The sequence below is a fragment of the Sinohyriopsis cumingii genome, chromosome 15 (assembly GCF_028554795.1).
Source record: "Sinohyriopsis cumingii isolate HCF-2022 chromosome 15, ASM2855479v2, whole genome shotgun sequence".
Taxonomy (NCBI): Eukaryota; Metazoa; Mollusca; class Bivalvia; order Unionida; family Unionidae; genus Sinohyriopsis; species Sinohyriopsis cumingii.
In genome coordinates this window covers 115,195,812-115,221,173 of record NC_142975.1, presented here as the reverse complement: position 1 = coordinate 115,221,173, position 25,362 = coordinate 115,195,812, and the positions used below count along the sequence as shown (strand labels likewise).

The window sequence follows — 25,362 nt, the reverse complement described above, 5'->3', positions numbered from 1 at the left end:
TAAGGATCAAATAGAGGATAGCGATATGTTTTCAGTAGATACACAGGAATGTTTCACGAGTGAAGTGAAAACAATTAATTATCACATGTGGCGTAGCTTTCTATCATATTGTTCAAAACAAAAACATTCGATTTGAATGAATGAATGAATAATAATAATAATAATAATAATAATAATAATAATAATAATAATAATAACAATGAGGACTTTGTATAGCCCTAATCTTTAGAAGCTCTAAGCGCTTTACAACGTTAGACAACACTTATAAGATTAAGAACATATAATGATATGATTACAAAAACAAACATCATTAAATTAAAAAACATAAAAAACATACTGAGAATATTTCAGGTAGGAAACATTATTAGGTCTTTAAGTTTGTTCTTGCAGTCGAAATAAGTGAGTTTTGAGAGCACTCTTGAATGGTATCACTGTATCTTTGTGTCTAAGTTCAGTGGGCAATTCATTCCACATTGCTGGGCCCTGGTATGCGAAAGAACGCTGTCCACATGACTTTGTTTTCATGGTGGGAATAATGAGTATACGATTGTCAGAAGAGGAGCGTAAGTATCTTGCTGGTGTATACACATGGGTGAGGTCGGAAAGGAATGTTGGACTAGAGTCCGTCAATGATGTTCTCCGTTCTTGCCAATGCGATCGACAGCGCCTTACAACTTGGATAAACGTAAGTTCCTAAAATTTAGAACAATTTTAATGTTTGACAAATGTATCGTTTTCGTTTCATTTGTCAAATTTTGTATTTTTTCAAATAATTGTTATTCTGGTACATAAAATGATGAGATTTGTATGTTACCACATTTATTGCACGGATTAATACCGTTGGTGTGGATTAAGTCTAATGTAGAATTATTATAGGTTGCATCTAACAAAATTCAACAGCGTAATATCATTATATAACAGATTTTAATGATTATAGGTTTACTTGTACATATTTTTATTTCCTTATTTTGTTTATTTATACATTCAAACGTGAATTTTCGTGTGGTTGTGGCAAGCTTGCATTCAAGTTAGTAGTAGACGTTGTATCAATTTTCGATTGGCATTTAATTTAAGTTGACAATCAATACTGATTAACGCCCGATTTATCTGACATTTTAAAATATGATTGTCATGCGAGTTTAAATTGCTAATTAAAAATGTTAATCAGGATGGGTTTTTTGTCTTAAAAATGTGTACCGTTTGTGATAGAGTATTACATATATACAATGATGAATGGGTGACACATATCAACGGGTCAGTCACTGACAACTTCCATGAGTCTTGTAGGTAATATTTCAAGTCTGCTTGCTGCTGTTTGTAGTTCGTTTTATGCATTTTTGATGGCATCTCAGTGATTGCATAAATGGGCAATAGCAGTTCTACAGTCGACACAACAGCCTGATTGAGAGAGACAGAGAGAGAGAGAGAGACAGAGAGAGAGAGAGAGAGAGAGAGTGTGTGTGTGTGATTTGGATTTTTAACGTAGCTTTATCAATTTTTCAGTCATATCTCTACGATGTTTGCAGTGTGACAGTTTATAGTGATGTCTAGCACTGGGGCATCATGCCGCCGACATGTAGCATGATGCCCCACCCAGCACCCAGTCACAGTATCCTGACACCAGGCCGACCAGTCCTAACACTAACCTCTTAATGCTGAGCCAAAAGCGAGGCAGCTGTTAGTACCATTTTTTAAAGTCTTTGGTATAACTCGGCCGGGGATCGAACCCACGACTTCCCGCATCCGAGGCGGACGCTCTAACCACTAGGCCAACGGAGCGGTGCGAGAGAGAGGTGGAGGAAAAGGGAGCAGGAGAAATAGAAAACGAAAAATGAAATAAGCTTAGATATGGAAATAAGGTTTGAATAGGCCAGATATATTTCCTAAATGGGAAAAAAAATAGTTCAAAAATTATACCGCTGCTGTGGGGATAAAAGTGGTATCGCCTCTACGGCTTTTTCATTTTTCTTCTACTGATATATTTTAATTATCTCACTATAAAATATATCATAAATTAGTATTATCGTTTTAGCGGTCATGATGTGATTGATTATAATGGATCGGTACTGGAGATGAGTTATATCTCTGTCTTGTCGATATTCTCAAAGAAAACAATCGTTATACATTCGGGTCTAATTATAAGTTGTGTATTGGGTTGATAAATATTTATGCATCAAGATGCTTAGATAATAAATGAAATTATTACTCTTTAATAAAATTAATCAATACATATAAAATCTATTTTTAAGTGCATATAACGGAATACATAGCTGACAAACTTAAAGGCAGGAGTGGGAAAGAAGACATGATAAAGAATAATACAATTATGTATACATAAACAATGTTAATAAAAGTATTAATAATCATTAATAATCATCTAAGTATTACAGTCCTTTGCTAAAATTGCTTATCTGAAGAGTCCAAATGAATTTTTGACATCCTATCTAAAGACATTTTTAGTATTATACATGCTGCCCAAACCAACCATGCCATTTTTCTTTGGTTGCTGTAGGAGAATCATCTCCTATGTGCATTTTACTGCTGAAAATGATGTCCATATTAAGAACAGCATTCGATTCATACAGAGGCAAATATCATAATTCTGAAACTGCGCATAGTCAAAGAGAGATGTTGTAGTATTAAAGAACAAACGGCAAACCATAGGCTCAAGACAGGCACAAAAAGATAAATTAGTACAAACAAATTATCTTAAGCAGATTAAAAGCAACAGAAATTAAACTTAAAAAAAGGAGCGAATACTGATGTATGTAGACAAATAAACAAATAATTGTCAGTGAGATTGGGCACAATATAAATACCACTGAGTTGAGTTGCTCTTAGTATTAATTCAATCTTCTGGTACCATTTATGTTCTGAAGAAATGAGATGGTGTGAATTCATTGTTTTGTGGGTATCCGTTTTGGTGTGAATTCATTGTTTTGTGGGTATCCGTTTTGGTGTGAATTCATTGTTTTGTGGGTATCCGCTTTGGTGGATTTTTGGAAACGAAATTGCATTTTCCACTGCATTTACATTCTTGGATCGTGGACGGAGTATGCATGTTTCCAAATATAAAGCACTGTTCATTAGCCTATTTTTTACTACGTTAAAAGGCAGAAAAATGAAAAACTCAAGTAATTTAATAAATGTAGTGGGACATCCAGAGATAATACTGGATAATCCATAATTTATTTCCTTATATTTGTTTGTAAGCAGGAGATATTGTTTAAAACTTTCATTAAATGTCAATTATTATGCAAATAACACAATCCGTCCGTGAGAACCATTTAGTAGCTAATAGAAACCGGACTGTGATGATTTAGAAAAGCTCTCTGATGTGTGGTCACGTGATGTTTATTTTCGGCATAAATAAACCTCTCCCTTGATTCAAACACTTGTCAATAACATAAAATATTAGATCGTACTATTTTTACCTACATCACGTATGAATAAGACTTCGTCTATCATACATTCAACTACACTATAAATACACCTGTCGATTTAATGGAATACGTCAGTATGAGTATCACGCTGGCCTGAAAATGCAGCAGCTGTGCACACTGATCCTTTATTGTAATATTGATCATATAAACTGATCAAGCCCCAAAGTCATCCTTTACAAGAAAATGTGTGAAAATGAAGAATGAAAAATAAAATTTGACAATCAAATCCAGAGTTTACTGCTTAATTATTCCACTTACGACAGAAGCAATGTGATGTGTACGGTTTTTAAACGATTCCTAAGTGCATTATTATCGCTCTGTTCAAAGTATAGCTGCGGTTTAAGCCCATACTGTTCCTGAAAATGTCATAAATCGTCAAGCTACATGTAAACATAATTACAACACTTCTATACAGAGAGATCTCGCCAGATATAAACGGATTTTGTTGTTGTTGTATTGCATCATCTAGCCCCACCATGTACAATCGTCTTCTAAGTACCAACAGGGATTAGTTAGAATCTGGTTGTAAACCCTTCTGGACAAAATTACTGTCATAAGTAGTGGCAACGTGCTTCAACGTAAGGAAAAATATAATATGTTCTAAAATCCCAGCACGTGTTGAACGTAAATCATATAATTCTCTAGATAAGTTGACTGCGAAAGAATAGATCAATATAAGACTAAAGGTTTCCTTCATTTGCAAGAATTCACATTAATGATTGGAATGTTGGACTTGGTGGTTTTTAACATCATTATTTAGCACTGTAAAGGCTAAACATGGCGGCCAGTATGTTTGATGGTACAATAATAATAATAATAGTATAGCACCTAATCTTTAGAAGATCTAAGCGTTTTACAACATTAGACAACACCTATATCATAAAAACATATATCATGATATGATTACAAAGACAAACACCATGAAATTAGAAAACATAAAAAACATGCTGAAAATATTTAAAGTAGGAAATATTATTAGGTCTTTAAGTTTGTTCTTGCAGTCGAAATAAGTGCATTTTAAGAGATCTCTTGAATGGGATCACTGTGTCTTTGTGTCTAAGTTCAGTGGGCAATTCATTCCACATTGCTGGGCCCTGGTATGCAAAAGAACGCTGTCCATGTGACTTTATTTTCATAGTGGGAATACTGAGTATACGATTGTCAAAAGAGGAGCATAAGTATCTTGCTGGTGTGTACACATGGGTGAGGTCGGATAGGTTTGTTGGACTGGAGTCCGTCAGTGAAACGTAGCACAGAGAACAAATTTTGTATTTGATTCTGGATCGAATGGATAGCCAGTGTAGGGTACAGAGCAGTGGGGAGGTGTGTTCTGGTCGTGGTACTCTAAGCATGATCCGAGCAGCTGTGTTTTGAACTTTTTGAAGTATCTGGGGTAGATATTGAGATGAACCAGACAGAATTGAGTTACAATAGTCCAGTCTTGAAAGTACTAATGAACACACAAGTGTTTTAGTGGCATGAACTGAAAGATATTTGCGAATGAAGCTGATGCGTCTCAGCTGAAGATATGCAGCCTTGCATATGTTCATGACATGTTGGTGCAATGTGAGAGTACTGTCCAGAGTAACACCTAGGTTTTGTACTAATTGTGTGAATTTAATATTGGTGTTGCTGATATTTATTGTTTGAGGTAAAGGATGTGAATGAGTAAGTATTTGTGTTGTGATCAGAATGGCCTCAGTTTTATCATCATTCATCTGCAGCTTGTTATATGTCATCCATGATTTCACATCAGAAATGCACCTCTATACACCTTGGATGATAGCATCAGCTTCAGTTGGGTGGCTAGATTTGTATATTTGGGTGTCATCAGCGTACAATTGGTGAGACACTGGATGATGATCTATGACACTTGAGTGCGGCTGAGTGTATAGAATGAATAGAACATGTGCGAACACCACAACATAGATTAACTGGGCTGGAGTGTATTCTATTTGCAGACACAATCTGTATCCTGTTGACCAAGTAGGACTTGAACCACAGTAAGGCTGTATCATGAATGCCAAATACATGCTGACGGTAAAGTAATATAGCATAGTATATTGTGTCAAATGCTGCAGACAAATCAAGGAGGGTGAGGACTGTAATCTTTCCTCTATCCAAAGCAGAGAGAATGTCATTAACTACTTTTAGAAGAGTAGTTTCAGTACTGTAGCAATGGCGATATGCAGATTGTACATTGCTAAAAAGACTGTTTGAACTGAGATGAGATACAAGCTTGGATAGAACAACCTTTTCTAAGATTTTTGATATGAATGGGAGATTAGAAACTGGGCGGTAGTTCTTTAAATCGTTATGGTCTAGTGTTGGTTTCTTCAGCAGAGAATTTACAATGGCAGTTTTGAAAAATGATGGGAATTCCCCGGGTGAGAGAGGTATTAATAACATCAGTTAGTGAAGGCAATACTCAAGCAACAGTGATGTTGGAATTGGATCAAGTTTACATGACTTTGGTGCACTCTTCATCAGGTTTGTACGTACGAAATCCTGAGAGACAGGTTCAAATGCTGCTAATGGTTGGCACTCAAATTCTGTATCCCAACTGTATGATGACAACGAATCAATTGAAATTGTGGTGTCAAGTTTATTTTCTAATGGTTTGTACAATGACCCGGAAGACCCGGGGAAGCTTTTAGTAATTTTGTGTTTTACGGCATTGCAGTGTTTTACGGCATTGCAACGCATGTAGGCTATTTATTTCTAAGGCGATTTGAATAAAGTGTTACCCTACTGGCAATGACTGGTCGAATTGTAGGATTCGAATTCGTACCTTTTCCTTCGCAAGACGAGTAGGCTAACACCTCAGAAAGAATCACCGACCCATGGGAAGAAACTGGCACGTGCTCTCATATACCCAAGCTGGTCATACGGAGACTCGATCCCACGAGGACAGCGATGAGTTTTGAGTGGTATGTAAAACCGAGCGATCTTGAGCACGACGTGTCCCTGCAATTGGGTTCTAAATTCTACAGAAAAGGAAACTGATTGAAAAACATCGTCACACTTTGGATGAAAACAAATATTGCTATAAAAGGAGGCATATCTTACGTACAAAACACCTACTACTCATATTCGTACCCACAAGCATTTTAACAGTATATGATGCAATCGTTTCGTATGACCTTGTCAAATTTGCCAGAGGAGAGAAAATATCTACTAAACAACCTCAAGAACGTGGAGACGGTAGGAATATTTAACATCAGCATGATATGTTTTCTTATTTCATGTATATATAGGCTATGTCCTTTATCAACCTACCGATTAGTGATTTACTTTTTGTTCAAAAATGATACCTTTATTGGCAACGTTGAAGTATTATAAACAGAGCTTATAATTCATGTATTATTATCCTCTCGTTTGATATTAAGTTCATCCGTTGTTGAAAAGTGTTATAATTATTTCAAATTGTAAGCCATGAATCTATTTAGTTAGTTATTTATTGGCGTGGCTTTAATAAAGCATGACTGTGAATCCATGAACATCTATGCTCAATGAGACGAGGCTTTGATGACATTGTTGCATAAATTATGTACGAAATTCTTTAAAAATAATTTCCAGCTTACTAGTACATTTGAATCTGGCATTGCACCTCTGCAAATGTATTGACAAATTTGTATTGAGGTGCGTTTGGTACTGTGTTAATTTTATTAGTGTGTGTGTATATTTTGAAGTGGGTCATGTGAAGAATCATTGTAATGTATAGCAACTTATTGCCCCAGTACTAATTTATTGGGTAACACACACACACACAAACACACACACACACACACACACACAAACACACACACACATCAGAAGAAACCACATGAGGACCGTAGCATCAACAGGAGCAGTAGCCTAACATAGTTCTCGAAGTCACTTATGATACTACAGACGATATATTTAATGAACTCTACCTTTTCAATTGATATTTACTGAACCAATACCAATTCAGTAGTAAAACTGAATATCATAATACTTCACGTTTTGAGGGGAACGGAGGCGGAACCGCGTATGCAACAGTGGGATTGACAACTATGAATTGTAGTAGGTCTTTAATCCGTATAATCTAGAAACACCCAGTTTGCGTCATTCAAATTTCAGATAGGGTCGCCTATATATATATATATATATAACAAGGCACTTCGCTAGTCAGATTTAGAACACACATAGTACACGAATAGCATACATTTGTGGGGTCTACCTAAAGCAAAGATCGTCTACCGTTGTGGGAGAAACATATTCGTGATAACCAGCTCATCCGCTAGTATCAGAAGATACACATGCAAGAATAGTTTCCGACTTGGAGCAAATATGAAAAACTTTAATAGACAAAATAGAGTCTTTTTTACAGTTATTTTGGTGACTCTCTTAGTCAGTGAAATAACTCTGTCAATGCCAAGTGCATTACTATGCGATAGAAATGCACGATGCTTAAACGGAGGACGGTTATTACTTCCAGATTCTCCTTTCGGTTACTGTCGGTGCATTTGTTCTTCAGAATTTGCAGGTCCAAGGTGCCAGTTTTCTCGGACAAGAAGGCTTAAACGTCTGGCCACTATGAACAATCATGTAGAAAATGTAATCAAAATTCTTCGGGGAAGGTGATAGTTATGAAAATTAAAGCATTCGAATATCGGAAAATAGGTAAGTCCCGTTATCATCAATATTTCAAATATTTTTCTTTTCAAGCTATATCCTTCAAATGATAAAAAAGACAAGCATAATGTTGGATAGGGAACAACTTAATAGTCATGTAAACATGCAGATTCTTTAGGGATCAATGTTTCAATGAAATCTAATTAGTATTATTTACTAAAGAAGGTGTTATAATGTGCAACATTATCTAATGATAGTTTGAATGGAAACAATACCTACGTTAAAACATGGTCATGTTCTTGTTAGAAATTATGAAAATATATGAGATAATATATACAAATACCACGCTTCCAAATATCAATGGAGCATTAGAGTGAATTAGTGTGAATATACATGGTTCATTTATTTAATTTATTTTTGCAATTTCGAAACTCTTGTGAAGGAAGTATATATGTTCTCGAATGGTACATGACAAGGTGTATGCCATTTCACAATGTGTTATATTTTGCCCATATAAATTTGCCCTGCCTATTTTTTTCACTAAATACACGAACTAACACCGAGTTTTGTTTAGGTTTTTAAGATATCGCTTAGTATGGAAAGAAGACAAAACACGATTTACCACACATGGACAGAGGGCCCAGTCATATTGCCTTTTAATTAATAACTTACCGGAACTTATATGTTATTCTCACAGGTCAGCTCAGGAACCCAAATATCCACTGTAGAACAAAAAGAAACGGAATAAAGTTAATGAATCCTTTATTGTCGAGGATGGAGAAACGACGAAGACATGGAAGAGAGCGAAACTCCATCGGTAAGCACAAGTTGGCATATCACTTTGAGTCAATTCTGTTAAATTCGCGAATACAATGAAGATATTCGTTTGATGCGTGGTTTGCTACTACAAATTACTGCAAACATATTTCATTAAATACAACATTTTAATTTCAGAAACTTCGCGATATTGAGGAAAACGTAGGAGGAGGAGGAAATTTTATTTCTGAGTGTTTCAATAATTGCAATATTGAGAAAGATACTTATAAGTTAAGGACAATAACAAATGAAACTTCAAGACAGCATATGTTAATGTGTACTTTGTTTTATTAATCTCTATTTATCCACATTTTTTATGCACATGCCATATGACTAAAAAGAATTGCTACAACAAAGATACTTTAACAGCTCGTATCTGATTACGGTTAAGCTGTTTTTATTCGATAGACTAAAGAAAATGACATGGATGATTTTATATATCTGAAAAAGTATTTAAGAGGCTTTTATCATTATCAGATTATTAAATGATTTAATTTCTTTCTTGTTTTGTGGCTCAGTAGTGATACGCATATATAATGTCTATAGCCTGTTTATTTTCATTGATTGTCCTATTTTTAAACTTATAATGATTTTTTTCCATGCAGAGGACTACGATGACCTATTGTTGAACTGAATCGAGTCTTCCGAATACCCAGGAGAAAAAAACATCTCTCGTTGAAGAATGCAATATCAACTTTGGGACGGGACCAACTAGCTTGAGAATCGTTCGAAATATGAAGGTTCAAGAAAACCCAAGTGTCTCTACGATATAATTAAATCTGAAGAATGACGTTCCTGGCTCAGGAGAATAATTCAATAATCTGACGACGAAAAAATGTTGAAATCTCATGGTAGCAAAACTGTGCTTATTCTTTCGCTTGCCCATTCTCGAAATAGTTTTGCACGCAAAAGACAAGGGATAATATTTACCATATTGTTCTCTATGTAACGTTTAAAATATGTGGACACATTTTCACCCTTGTAATGATGGTCACTAACACTAAATAGCCCCATTGTACAGTTTTTACAGTTCATGCTACTTGTATAACTCTAGTTTCCCTTGTGAGGAAGTAAGACATGTATATAATTATGAGGCAAAATGATATGGAGTAACAATATGGATTGATTTTCACAAACGAGCATATTTGTATCCCTTCATTACGCTGTCTGGGGGACTATTTTCTTGAATTACTTACTTTGTCACTTGAAAATCTTTCTTATTTATCGTATACAATGCTTAGTCATACAATATGGTTTATTTTTCTTAATTAGTCGGGTCCTCGCATATAATAAAAATAATTATTAATTATTAAGATATTATGAATTTTAAGCCATACTAATTCATGTTCACTATTTCTCTCTCTCTCTCTCTCTCTCTCTCTCTCTCTGTGTGCAGATGAATTCTTTCCTTGGAATCAGTTTACGCGACTAGTGTATCATTCATCTTTATTTTTACTCATCATGTGTTTTTTTTTTGTTAAAGGGTTTATTTATGTAACCAATGCAAAGTTTTTATTATATTATGTTGTTAACTTTGATGCGTTTTGTTTCCTTAGTGTATTTCCGTGCATTCATTACATATATTTTAAAAAGCATACTATTATAAACATCTTTCATGTTAAACACTGTATACATTCATATGATAAATACTATTTAGGTTGGTACACATTTCTACCTCAATATCGTTTGAATAAAGATGCAAATCTCAAGTAATACTGGCCTCATTTTATTTTTAGCGGTAATATTTTAGGGTTTTTCTTATTCAAGATCTAGTTTGAGAGTATATGATATACCAAACTAAAATATAATTGCATAGCAGCCTTTGAGATTGCGAATTTCTTGCTGATCTTGCCTAAGAGATGTGCAAACTTAATAATTATAATACTTTTAAGACTATGTAAGAGCTTAGAGTTTGTGTCAGCCAATCAGAAAGAGCGAACGTTTTTAAACATCGCATTTGATTGGTTGTTGCTAAAAATTTAATCTCAATCTCAGTCTTAGAGTGTAATGATCTCAAGTTCTGTTCGTTATATAATAAGCTTTATCAGCTGGATATAGAGGGCACGTTGTACTGTTTACATACGGTACATAAAGACATCAAAGTTGCGTCAAATAAGAAGCATACAAGTCAGAGATTCTTTAAATTGCAAACCCTTGTGTAACGTAGGTATGTACGTTTTTTCTTTTATTTTCGTTAGGTATTTATTTAGGTAGGAAATGGTTTGGATGTTATCACATTCAGTGAGTTCTGAGCCATACATGTACATGTCTGAAGAAACAACACCCTTCTTATTAAATACAGATAATAATTTATACGAGGCTGTCAGGCACATGTTCTTTCTTTGACTGGCATTTTACGCATTCATTCTTACGATGTATGAAAAGATAATCTTATCTTACAACAATATCAGCTTGACATTTCAAGAGTCCAGACAGGAAAATAGAAGTGGCGATACACTTTTGTGTTCCGATTGGTCCCGCTTAAGTTTTTGGCTGTCCCCAAAGTTATGTCACTGAACCGTCCTCCATGACATCCATCGGCCACTCGTTTTTTTGTTTGTTTGAGTGGTTATTTGTTGTTGTGGTTTTTTTTTCTTCTTTTTCTTCTTCTTGTTGTTGTCTGTCAAACATTCCTTATGTTACAGTTCTTTTAAAACGTACTCAGGCAGTTGCAACCAAATTTGTCATAGATTATTTTGGCATTCATGTCTGTCAAGTTTGTACAAATAATGCCTAGCTGCCACCAAACTTGGCCGCTATTATTTTCTTTTAAAACATGAAATTTAAAACACATCTTTTCCAAAACCATTAAACAAACTAACCAATGTGACAAATGGCATTCTGGCAATGAAAGCGTTAGATGTGTGCAAATGATGAACTACCTTACAAATTTTCGCCGTCTCTGCAAGTAATAAGACCTTAAAGAATGTGTTTCCCAAACAGTGTAGCCCAAGTAAAAAAAAAAAAAAAAAAAAAAAAAAAAAGAACAAGGAGTACTGATAATAGAGCTTATATAGGTTCTATAATCGCCGTGGGATGATGTGGAAATCAAAATTAAGTTTATATTGGCAGTTTGATATTTAAATGTTCCAGCATCAAGATTCTCTAAAGGTTTGTATAAATAGATCTACTGATTGTAACGGAGACAACATACAAAAATGCAATGATTTTTCGTGCACGAATGCTTGACCAGGTAAGAATAAATTTGACAGAACATTCCAGTGTCAAGACTCGTCAGATTGTTTACTCTATTCGTCATCAAGTACATTCACCACTTCTGAAGTGGAACTGGCTTGACATGTTCTTCTATATAATGTAGATACAGATTTTTGGTCTACGTGGTTTTTACACAACTGTTACAACCAATTTTCCCGTTGGTGCTGCCGTTACTACAACTGGCACTACTACTAATGCAACAACTACTACTATCACCACTACTACAACTACTACTTGACCAAATTCTACTTATTATTAAAATCTGTAAATTCTCTTTTTTCTTTCCTTCTTCCTTTCCTTCTTTCCTTCCTTGCCTCTTTCTTTCCTTCCTTGCTTCTTTCTTTCCTTCTTTCCTTCCTTCCTTTCAAATCTCCGATTACTTGAAATTACAGTTATATTACTTGAATTTTAAATCAATGCAAAATTGCTGTATCAGTATTATTTACATTTTGTTGTGTCATTTTCCTAATCTATGCGAGCAATGATAATCAGGTTATATCTAGAAACTACCAACACAAAAAGATTAGGCTTATTAGGGATGATTACATTTTATAACATGGAAGTCAACACAAAAAGATTAGGCATATTAGGGATCATTACATTTTATAACATGGAAGTTATTATGAATGTTTTGTTCGTGGCAAAAGCTTTAAACACGTGTCCTAATGCAACTTGTTTCTTTCATCGCTTCATTGCTTGTGTGGCATTTGAGTCAATGGGTCACATTTTAAATGAAATGGTGCTAATGCTATGTTTGTATACCGCTGTTGTTATGCCTCACTCATTTGACTTATTATAATATTCGTCAAGACGATTTGTTTGGCAACGACCCATACATTTTTGTTTACAAGCCCAAGCTATTTAAACACAGGTATAGCTGGAAAGGAATAGAACTTAGGGTTAAATCAAATAAACTGTGTAATCCAATACAAACTAGAAAGCAAAGTATAATATACCAACATGAGCTGTGCTTATTAAGCGTGCCAGCACAAAAAAAGTATATCTATCTAAGCAAGCATAAGCAATGAATGACGTCTGAAAGTTAAAAATGTGCAAGTAAGCACGGAGCGATCTCTTCAATAATACCGATCATACAGGTCATGAAGGCGTTCAGTACTGAATATTTCAATAATAGGCGTCATATTTTAAAATTTGATTACACATACATTTAGATGGAAATTGCTATTTTTATTTGGATCCCCAAACAAAACTATATTCTTTTGGAAACTTATTATTTACAGGCGCCGAGAAATACAAAAGGTCAAATCAATCTTAAACTACGTGTGATCCAGTACAAACCAGATTGAATGTCGAGCACAGTGATGTCACAATGAAAACAGCACGCGCTGAAAACGAACTAATACTACATTGTTATTTGTTATAATAGATTCGACGTCCTCTCTTTTGACCCAGCTTAGAACCTGGCCCCCATTTTAAAAACCCTTTAAAGGCAATAATTTTCGTTTGAAATTTTTTTGAATGACGAATGACATTTATGTTGCAGAGCATTAAACAATCAGGATTGAATCGAACTTTATTAAATTTACATATATTTTCATCAATCTTGAATCACAATCTGAGGTTCGAGTCTTCAGAAAATGTTAAAGTTTTTTTTGTTGTTGTAAAATATTGAAATATACACAGTACGTAAAAGGTTAAATATGTTGTTTGTGATGTTTAGAAACAAGCATGGCAATAAAAGAATGGTTTGGTTGAACCTGATTTTTTTAATAAAAGAAATGATACAAACAATGAATATATTTCAATCAGTGGAAACAACAGCTACTCCAGTCGAGAGGAGGAAGATTAGGAGAGTGGCGGTTGCGAAAGTCAAATGTAATGTAAAGAAATTTTGCTTTATTAGTTATAACAAGCCAATATTACAGTGATGTGCACAGTGATGATTTCAATGTGAATTTAAAATAGGTATAAAATATACTTATGTGTCATGTGAGTGGGAAAGGGTACTTTATGCTTTTCATGTTAGTTGATCTCGACTTCTATTTCGAAATATTAAATAAGTAAATAAAGTTCAAATTTACGATGGGACGCTAGGAAATATGACGATGAAATAAATAAAGAATCGAACTAATGAAAGTGATTTGACTTTAGTTAATGAGTTAGAAATCTCTACCCTGGTCAGTTTGTTGTCGATGCAGGCAGAAAGATTGCCGTCCACTTGTTTATAGCCCATCTATCCCCTCATTACACTGTCTGGGGCATATTTTCTATCCCCTCATTACACTGTCTGGGGCATATTTTCTTGATTTATTAACTTGTGACCAAACAAATTCATTAAAATTGAGACGTTCAGATACCTCAATGTTTGAAAATGATACGACCTGTTTATTTGTTTATTACATGTTTAGCGACGTTAAAGTTTGATTTTTGTTCTGGTCTCAGCATCCCTAATGATAAATTGTAACTTAATGCTTCCAAAGGGAGCTATCATGTTTGCATCGATAAGTCATTCGTTAAGGGTCGTTAATTGGCACATTGATTCAAATTCAGAGGATAAATATTCAAAATAATCGACATTTTTGTGTTAATTATAGTATGACGGAGCAGTTTTACATAAAATAAGTGACGCTGTTTCACAGTAATTTTCTCCTATTGTCGGTCTATACACAAAAATAACCGTATCGTCAATGGTTTGTTGCTTTCTACGCCTGATTGCAACTATTGTTTAAATCTTGGTTTTGATTGGACGTGAGATGGAGACGAGTTTTTGACATTCACCACGCCCATTGTAAAGCAAAATACTCTTAAGTGACGGGCTGATGCAATCTTCCGCAATCCGCAGTATGTTACGGTTTTTGTTTATTTATTTACATACCTTGTTTTATGTTTCGATTCACATCGATTTTGATCTTGACAGACACTTGCTTGTGTCGCGTTCCAGCGTCAAATGTAGATTTCAATCACGTGAATGCCGAAGTGAATGTCACTGAGTTCGGGAAACCCTTTGAATTCCAAATGTTTCTCGTACTCAAAATTAATAAGGACAATACAAAATTTGCTAGAGTATTATTTAACTCGGACACCGCATGCATATTTCAATAGTTGTATGCTAATACTTTCAAGATGAAAGGTACTGGCTAGAATCGTAGGTTGCCGCAATACCAGATCCATAACAAATATCATAAGAGGTAATCCGCAAAATCAGAAAATGCCGTCTTATCATGAATCTTGCGAAAGAAACTGGAGGAAGAATATACAGAACTGTTGCTGCTGATTATGCTGATAATGCCGACAGAGGCGTCACTCGGGTTGGTGTCACCCAGTGCGGTAGCTCATGGTGTCACCCCCATGGTCCTCCTTCCGTAACAAACCATATAGAATCCTTAGTAATAGTCATTTGGCGTCACCCGGTGCAGTCCGCACCCCCGCATCCCCCTAGCGACGCCACTGCTGTGCCTGCTAGTCATGTATTTAACTATGATCGGTTATCCGCTTATGAAATCCGACTAGACCGAGCCGTGTGTGCTCTGTAAAATTTGCAATTTTTCATTTTGGTGTCACCCCTCTGAGATGGTGTCACCCGGTGCGGTCCGCACCCCCCACACCCCCCTAGCTACGCCACTGAATGCCGACGATCTACTTATCTGCTATCCCTCAACATCTCCACTCAACAAATTTCAACTTAGAATGTTTCAAAGGATAGAATCAAGGAACCAAATTTTGATTGTACCAACTGTAAACCATGATTTTCCGATTGATTTAACATAAGACATTGCTTTGAAAATTTTTTATCTTGTTTGTTTCTGTTAAAGTTTCTCCACGAATAGCATCTTGTTTATTTTTGCATGATTTATAAATATATGGATAAGTTCTTGCAAAATAAGAAATTAACTCGTACTGTTATCAAGGTCTTGAGATCGTAAAGGTCAGAATTGTAATTACACTAGTCTAAAAAGTTTTAGAAGTCGTCTGCTTCAGAGATAACATGTGCTATTTGATATGGATTGGATGTGCTGAATTCAAATATGACAATTAAGACAAATGATTGGCTACTGTTTCCAAGATATTTAAGCTTTTACATTCTACGTCTATGTATATTGTGTAGATGGTACAGTTTTAATCATAAATTGTAAACTTTGGTCTCTTTGTGTGTTTATGGTTGCTTTACATGATAATATTTCACCTGTCCTGTTTATGTAGCACTTTAAAAACAGCAAAAGAATTATATAAATAAAATGTATTATGAAACAAAAGGCAAACATCTAGTATGCATATAATGCATATGTAAGCAAATAGTTTAGTCCCTATTCAGTGTTACTCGGCACTTCTTGGTTTGTTTCTTGTATTCATTAAATGGAGCATCTCTTGTCACTGTCTAGCAATTGTCTGCAAGCATTGATGGGCTCCATTTACCCTGAAAGTGTTTCTCCATTATTGCAATGTCCTGGTGAAGTAGCTCACCGTGCTCGTTGCTCACAACTCCGCAGTTCGGTGGAAAAAATCTAGATAAGAGTGCAAAAAAAGGTATCTTAAGTGACATGTTGCAAACAAGAGTTTTGCATGCCTTGAAGAGGTTTTGCACCAACTCCATGTAGTTGTCTGCCTTGTTGTTTCCGAGAAAATTTGTTGCCACTAACTGGAAGGCTTTCAATGCCGTCTTTTCCTTGCCAAGCGGTGCACGGTCAAAAGCATCATCTCCATGAAGTTCAAGAATCTGAGGACCAGCAAGGCCACCTTCCTCTATCTTAGCTTCACTTAACCTGGGAAAGTTTCCACGGATGTACTTGAAAGCTGTATGTGTTTTGTCCATGGCCTTGACAGTTTCGATCAGACCCAGCTTGATGGGCAAGGGTGGTAATAAAATCTTCCTTGATTCAACAAGTGGTGGATGCTGAAAACGCTTCCTCCCAGGCTCCAATGACTGTCGGAGTAGCCAATCTCTCTTGATGTAGTGCGAATCTCTTGCACGACTATCCCATTCGCAGAAGAAACAGCATTACTTTGCGTATCCAGTCTTCAGACCAAGCAAGAGAGCACGTACCTTCTAATCGCCACAAAGCTGCCACTGCTGTCATTCATAGTTTATGCACCTCCGAAATCGTTTTATGTTTCCATAGGCTTCCTTCATGTGAACTGCATGACCAACTGGAATTGGTGGCGAAACATTATTATTATTATTATTATTATTATTATTATTATTATTATTACTATTATTCAGCAAAATAGATTTAAGACTCGTCTTCGATGAATCCATGAAAAGTCTCGACTCATCTGGAACATGAACGATGTTGAGGGCTGCTATCACAAGATCACCTTCCATGAAGAAGAATGGGACAAGATCCTTTTGACGGTCACGGAACATTCAAACCCTAACATCACCTGCTAGGAGATTCCACTGATCTAGTCTGGAGCCCAACATCTCTGCATTACTCTGGGCAAGTTCCAAATCCTGACAAGGTCATTTAGTTCACCTTGTTTTATGATGTGTGTTTCAGAGAAGGATTATTTGAGAAAATATGGGTCATGTGACCTTGATGTTTCAGGACTAGAAGATTCATCCTCTTGCTCTTTCTCGTCTGACTCGAGTGAGAATGATTCTGATGCATCAGAAACCGGCATTCCTTCTCCGTGGACTATAGCGGATGGAATGTTTTAGATAATGCACAGTTCACGTTTTCTACTTTGACACGTTTCCCAACTGGAGGCACAATGCAGAAGTAACAATCGCTTGTATGATCTGTTGGCTCTCTCCAAATCATTGTCACTGCAAAAGGCATAGATTTGCTTCCCCTTTTCAACCACTGGTGAAGATTTGTTGCATAAGTATTGCAGCATATGCGTGGGGCCCACCTCTTTTCCTGATCTCCAATTTTGCAGCAAAAATAAAGGTGATTTTCTTTCTCTTAACCATAGTGGTTATACTGCGCTTTTGTAATGCAAACTTCACTTCACCACAATCATAGGAAAAGTTATCTGCATTGTTCACACAAGTACGGGTCATCCTTGCGCACTTTGGTTGAACAGAAATGTATCCCTTTGCAAAATCAAACACTGACATATAAAAGAGCTCGACACTGTATGATTTCTAGAGCTGATATAGGGCAATTTGTAATCGTAGTTGTGATAGCATCATCCATGACTTCTATAAATAACATGATTCATATTATATCACATCAAGTATGATGCAATACAGCGTCAGAATGCGTCATTCATTGTATTGACAAAAAAGCAAGTACTGTCCAAACCCAGTCACATTTATTCACAGATCCAGTCAAAGATGCATTTTAGTCATTTCTGGTTTAAATTGAGATCCCTTACCTTTTTAATTATCCTCCACCATTCCCAACTCAAGGGTCGTATATACTGACCCAGTATCATATCCTTAAAACAAGAGCCAATCAACAATATTAAGCATCATTTTCGTTCCCAGTGACCCAGAATTAGTAAAGTTTGACTACATTCATTTCGGAAGCATTTTGGCTGTAGACCAGTGCTATTTATGGGAGGGTATAACCTTTCTAAAGTTAGCCATGGTTCAATCTAAGGCAGAAACACTACTCTGCTTTGAAGACTTAACTAATAAAGTGCTGTAAAAATCAGGCTCACATTATCTGGCTTGATCATGAAATACAATAAAGCAGACTTTCTACAGTAGTCTGAGTGAATGGAGCAGCCTACAATAATATTGCTTCTGGTAACACTACAGACGATTAGACAGACTTACATATACAGACGATTAGAGAGACTTACTTATACATACTATTATACAGATTTGCGTATACAGACAATTAGAAAGGCTTACATATACAGAAGATTAGACCGACTTAGATATACAAAAGATTAGACAGACGTACATAGAAGATTAGCTAGACTTATATATACAGAAGATTAGACAGACGCACATAGAAGATTAGAAAGACTTACATATACAGACGATTAGAGAAGACTTTTATATACAGAAGATTAGACAGACTAAGACATACAGAAGATTAGACATAGATATACATAAGATTAGACAGACTAAGACATACAGAAGATTAGACAGACTTAGATATACATAAGATTAGACAGACTAAGACATACAGAAGATTAGACAGACTTAGATATACATAAGATTAGACAGACTAAGAAATACAGAAGATTAGACAGACTATGATATACAGAAGATTCGACAGACTAAGACATACAGAATATTAGACAGGCGTACATAGAAGATTAGACAGACTTGGATATGCGGATGATTACATAGACTTGGATATGCTAAAGATTAGATAGACTAAGACATGCATAAGATCAGACAGACTAAGACATACTGAAGATTAGAGAGACTTAGATATACAGAAGATTAGACAGACGTACAAAGAAGATTAGACAGACTTGAATATGCAGAAGATTAGACAGACGTACATAGAAGATCAGACAGACTTGGATATGCGGATGATTAGATAGACTTGGATATGCGGATGATTACACATATTAAGACATACAAAATATTAGACAAAGACATACAGAAGATTAGACAGACTAACACATACAGAAGATTAGACAGACTAAGAAATACAGAAGATCATACACACTAAGAAATACAGAAGATTAGACAGACATGGATATGCAGAAGATTAGACAGACTAAGACATACAGAAGATTAGACAGACTAAGACATACAGAAGATTAGACAGACTAAGACAAACAGAAGATTAGACAGACGTACATAGAAGATTAGACAGACTTGGATATGCGGATGATTAGATAGACTTTGATATTCTGAAGATTAGACAGACGTACAAAGAAGATTAGACATACTTGGATATGGAGAAGATTAAACACACGTACATAGAAGATTAGACAGACTTGGATATGCGGATGATTAGACAAACTTGGATATGCGGATGATTAGACAGACTAAGACATGCAAAATATTAGACTAAGACATACATAAGATTAGACAGACTAAGAAATACAGAAGATTATACAGACTAAGAAATACAGAAGATTAGACAGACGTACAAAGAAGATTAGGCAGACTTGGATATGCAGAAGATTAGACAGACTAAGACATACAGAAGATTAGACAGACTAAGACATACAGAAGATTAGAGAGACTTAGATATACAGAAGATTAAACAGACGTACATAGAAGATTAGACAGACTTGGATATGCAGAAGATTAGACAGACTTGGAAATGCTGAAAATTAGACAGACTTGGATATGCAGAAGATTAGACAGGCTTGGACATGCAGAAGATTAGACAGATTAAGATATGCAAATGATTGAACAGACGTACATAGAAGATTAGACAGACTTTGATATGCAGAAAATTAGACTTTTATAGAACATTATACAGACTTGGATATGCAGAAGATTAGACAGACTAAGACATGCAGAAGATTAGACAAAGACATACAGAAGATCAGACAGACTTAGATATGCAGAAGATTAGACAGACGTACATAGAAGATTAGACAGATTTGTATATGCAGAATATTAGACAGACAAAGATATGCAGAAGATTAGAGTCTAAGATATACAGAAGATTAGACAGACTTGGATATACAGAAGATTAGACAGACGTACAAAGAAATTAGACAGACTTGGATATGCAGAAGATTAGACAGACTGCGACATACTGAAGATTAGACAGACTTAGATATACAGAAGATTAGACAGACGTACAAAGAAGATTAGACAGACTTTGATATGCGGATGATTAGACAAAGACAAACAAAATATTAGACAGACTAAGACATACAGAATATTAGACAGACTAAGACATACAGAAGATTAGACAGACTAAGACATACAAAATATTAGGCAGACAAAGACATACAGAAGATTAGACAGACTAAGACATACAGAAGAGTAGACTGACTAAGAAATGCAGAAGATTATACAGACTAAGAAGTACAGAAGATTTGACAAAGACATACAGAAGATTAGACAGACTTAGATATGCAGAAGATTAGACAGACGTGCATAGAAGATTAGACAAACTTGGATATGCAGAAGATTAGACAAAGACATACAGAAGATTAGACAGACTAAGACATGCAGAAGATTAGACAAAGACATATTGAAGATTAGACAGACGTGCATAGAAGATTAGACAGACTTGTATATGCAGAAGATTAGACAGACTAAGATATACAGACGATTAGACAGACTTGTATATACAGAAGATTATACCTACGTACAAAGAAATTAGACAGACTTGGATATGCAGAAGAATAGACAGACTTGGATATGCAGAAGATTAGACAGACTACGACATGCTGAAGAATAGACAGACTACATACAGAAGATTAAACAGACTAAGACATACAGAAGATTAGACAGACTAAGACATACAGAAGAGGAGACAGACTAAGAAATGCAGAAGATTATACAGACTAAGAAATACAGAAGATTAGACAAGGACATACAGAAGATTAGACAGACTTAGATATGCAGAAGATTAGACAGACGTACATAGAAGATTAGACAGGCTTGGATATGCAGAAGATTAGACAGGCTTGGATATGCAGAAGATTAGACAGACTAAGACATACAGAAGATTAGACAGACTAAGACATGCAGAAGATTAGACAAAGACATATTGAAGATTAGACAGACGTACATAGAAGATTAGACAGACTTGTATATGCAGAAGATTAGACAGACTAAGATATGCAGAAGATTAGACAGACTAAGATATACCGACGATTAGACAGACTTGTATATACTGAAGATTAGACATACATACAAATAAATTAGACAGACTTGGATATGCAGAAGATTAGACAGATTAAGACATGCAGACGATTAGACGAACTAAGACATACAGAAGATTAGACAGACTTGGATCTGCAGAAGATTAGACAGACTAAGACATGCAGAAGATTAGACGAACTAAGACATACAGAAGATTAGACAGACTTGGATATGCAGAAGATTAGACAGACGTATATAGAAGATTAGACAGACTTAAATATGCAGAAGATTGGACAGACGTTTATATACAGAAGAAACATAATCTACATATCCACTAGAATCCACTGTAATAGCAAGTCAACATAATCTGAATGTCACCTAGAGCACACTCTAATTAAAAGACAACATAATTTAATTATCAACTATAACCCACTGTAATACAAAGACAACATATCCCAAATATCCACTGGAAGCCACTGTAATACCAAGTCAACATAATCAAATATCCCTAGAACCTACTGTAGTACAAAGACAATATAACCTAAATATCCACTAGAAACCACTGTAATACCAACTCAACATGATCGAAATATCCACTAAATCCCAATGTAATACAAAGACAACATAACCTAAATATCCACTGGAAGCCACTGTAATACCAAGTCAACATAATCGAAACATCTACTTGAACCAAATGTAATACAAAGACAACATAATCTAAATATTCACTAGAAACTACTGTAATACCAAGTCAAAATAATCGAAATATCCAAATGTATTCACTGTAATTCAAAGGCAACATAATTTAAATATCAACTATAACCCACTGTAATACAAAGACAACATAACCTAAATATCCAATGGAACTTACTGTAATACCAAGTCAACATAATCGAAATATCCACTAGAACCCACTGTAGTAGTACAAAGACAATATAACCTAAAAATCCACTGGAAGCCCCTGTAATACCATGTCATCATAATCGAAATATCCACTAGAACCCACTGTAATATAAAGACAACATAACCTACATATCCACTAGAACGCACTGCAATAACAAGTGAACATAATCGAAATATCCTCTAGAACCCCCTGTAGTACAAAGACAACATAACCTACATATCCACTAGAACCCACTGTAATAACCTAACATCCACTAGAACCTAATGTAATACAAAGACAACATAATCTAAATATCCACTAGAAACCACTGTAATACCAAGACAAGTAAATTAAATGTGCAATTAATATAATATTTACTGTAACAATCGACGCAATATGTACTCAAACATGGAACTGCTGAACTGAGTGAATCATGCAGTACACATATGTTTTATTAAGTTTCTTCTCGTAATCAAACTACAGATGAAGAAAAGTAAAGGAAACGTATAATACAAATGAAGAAAACACTGATCAAATATCATTAGGAAAAAGATGATTAATTGGATTCAAAGATGCTGAAATCGCTGCTGTACGAACGAAGGCTTTAACAAAACATCTAGGTAACACTCAAAACATCTAGGTAACACTCAAAACATCTAGGTAACACTCAAAACATCTTGGTAACACTATTGGAAGAAGACTAATAACGAAATTGATGATCTAATAAAACATATTAGAACCAACCAAGACAGAGGTAAAATATCAAGGTCAGAACTAATTGGAAATATAAAAACATCCGATAATATTAACAAATTAAACATAAAATTAAGAGAATTGCGAAAAGACTAACTCTATCATTCAAATACAAAAGATGTAATACTTTCCACTGTTATCAAAGCTACAGGCATTACAATGTCTCCTAGTGCCATGACTTGAGACAAGTGCTGGTGGACAATTTTATTTCAGCCATTCTTCTTGTCTGAAGTAATCGACTTGCGAAAACAGGAAAATGATTTTTTAACGCCATTTGCTAACTAAATTTATGCAATGTTTTGATCCCTTCCTGATAGTTCTCATTTCTGGTATAATCAAATCCCTGTTAGACCTACCATCGTATAATGCGGATCAGCTTTGACCATGATGTATCCGTATCCGAGCATGTAACGGAAAGATACAACTGATACAAACTATGTTACGGTGCATTAGATCTATCATTCTATTATTTTGTGCTAATAGCTTGCTTATAAAGTAAATGCATTTCCAAATCGGATATCATTTTTCTTACTTGAATGTAGATATAAAGCCTATATACAAATATTACTAATTTTGGTTCGAGTTGATCTGTCAAATGCCAACAAAACAGTTCACATACACATGCTGCCATCCACATCTGACAAAATCTCATGTTGCAGATTTCTCTGTATCTCTAAATAGAGTCATCACTGTGAAATCTCTAAGTTTAATCATCATTATTTTAAACTGGTTTGTGTGTGAGATAATCCCTTCGGTTTGGTAGATTGTTACCCTTTAAATATTTGTGTAATGTCTTTGTTAACTGGAGCGTTCAACTGAATATCAGAAGAAACTAATATTCTATAATTGTTATTATTCTTGTTTTAAATTTATAGTCTATTATTTAAATTCACAAATCTTGCACTCGGTATTTTAATCCCATTACGAAGCACACTTTGATCGGTCGTAAATATAGAATATACGTTACTGTGTTTAATTTTCTTCATGTTACTTTTATGGTGAAAAGTGCTGTAGTTTTATATTTTTGTTTCACGTAATATTGTAATTATTTGAAAACTTTACTAGATAGGTATGATTGCCTAGATGTTCTTCTCCATGTTTTCAGGCCATCAAAAGATCATGAATTTGTAGCGTTTCGAAGTACAGTGGTAGGGCATTATTTAGTGCTAGAAGCATAGTCACATTACGTTTTTGTCTTATTTTTAAAAAGTGCTAAAAGTAATGGTGATTGGCCGGTCAACACACAACTACTATTGGCATGATTGTTTTCTTGTTTCTCCTATTTTATCTTTTATTCTAGGTGCGAATATCAGGAAAAAATGACATGAAATGCTATGAAATTCATTAGTAGATTACAAATTCCATCATCAACATCTAGATTGATTTCCCTAAGGCATGTGTGTTGGAGGAGAACTTCCATTGTAGCAGATCGTCTGACACCAGACCAAACGTTAAACAGAAATGATCAACCCACTCTATAAACACTTTTGATAATAATTCAGATGGCAGGGCGGAGTGAGAAGTGTCAGCACTGAAAAAGAAATTAATGTTTTCTTAGGAATGAGCCTGGATGTGTTGAGATGCAACTTTCCTTTCAATATATATTCATCATCCATGAACTGCAGACACTATATATTAGATGAATGGTGACTCATGACAGATCTTATGAAGGCCTTATTACATTAATGACAAAAGTCAAATAGTGATATCGCTCGGCACTGCAACATTTCTCAGTTTTATGTAACCATTTTCTATGGCAAGCTGATTATTCTCCACGTCATTCTTATCAGCAGATTTCTTATTCTTAATCTTTTCAAAAATGACAATGCATTCAAATGTAAAGACATATCCTGAAGTGTAATGAAATATTACCACCCGCCGTTAAACTTGATAAGATGCATTGTAAGTATTAAATCATCGTGTTTTTACCTAACAACACAATATTATCTACTGTAAGAGATGTTACGCCTCGTCGTTTTAGTCTTGTACTCTTGCCGCATTAG

General features: G+C 35.1%; 1 long non-coding RNA gene across 3 annotated transcripts; it reads left to right on the top strand.

The window, feature by feature from the left end:
* Positions 1-221: 221 nt before the first annotated feature.
* Positions 222-10,567, top strand: LOC149782533 (uncharacterized). 3 transcript variants are annotated; one of them, XR_016414376.1, is made up of 4 exons: positions 222-685; positions 7,945-8,090; positions 8,740-8,859; positions 9,464-10,567. It is a non-coding gene; the product is annotated as an uncharacterized LOC149782533 (long non-coding RNA). The 3 variants fall into 3 exon arrangements; XR_016414377.1 differs by lacking the exon at positions 222-685 and adding an exon at positions 722-1,677; XR_016414375.1 differs by lacking the exon at positions 222-685 and adding an exon at positions 1,695-6,647.
* The last annotated feature ends 14,795 nt before the right edge of the window (positions 10,568-25,362 follow it).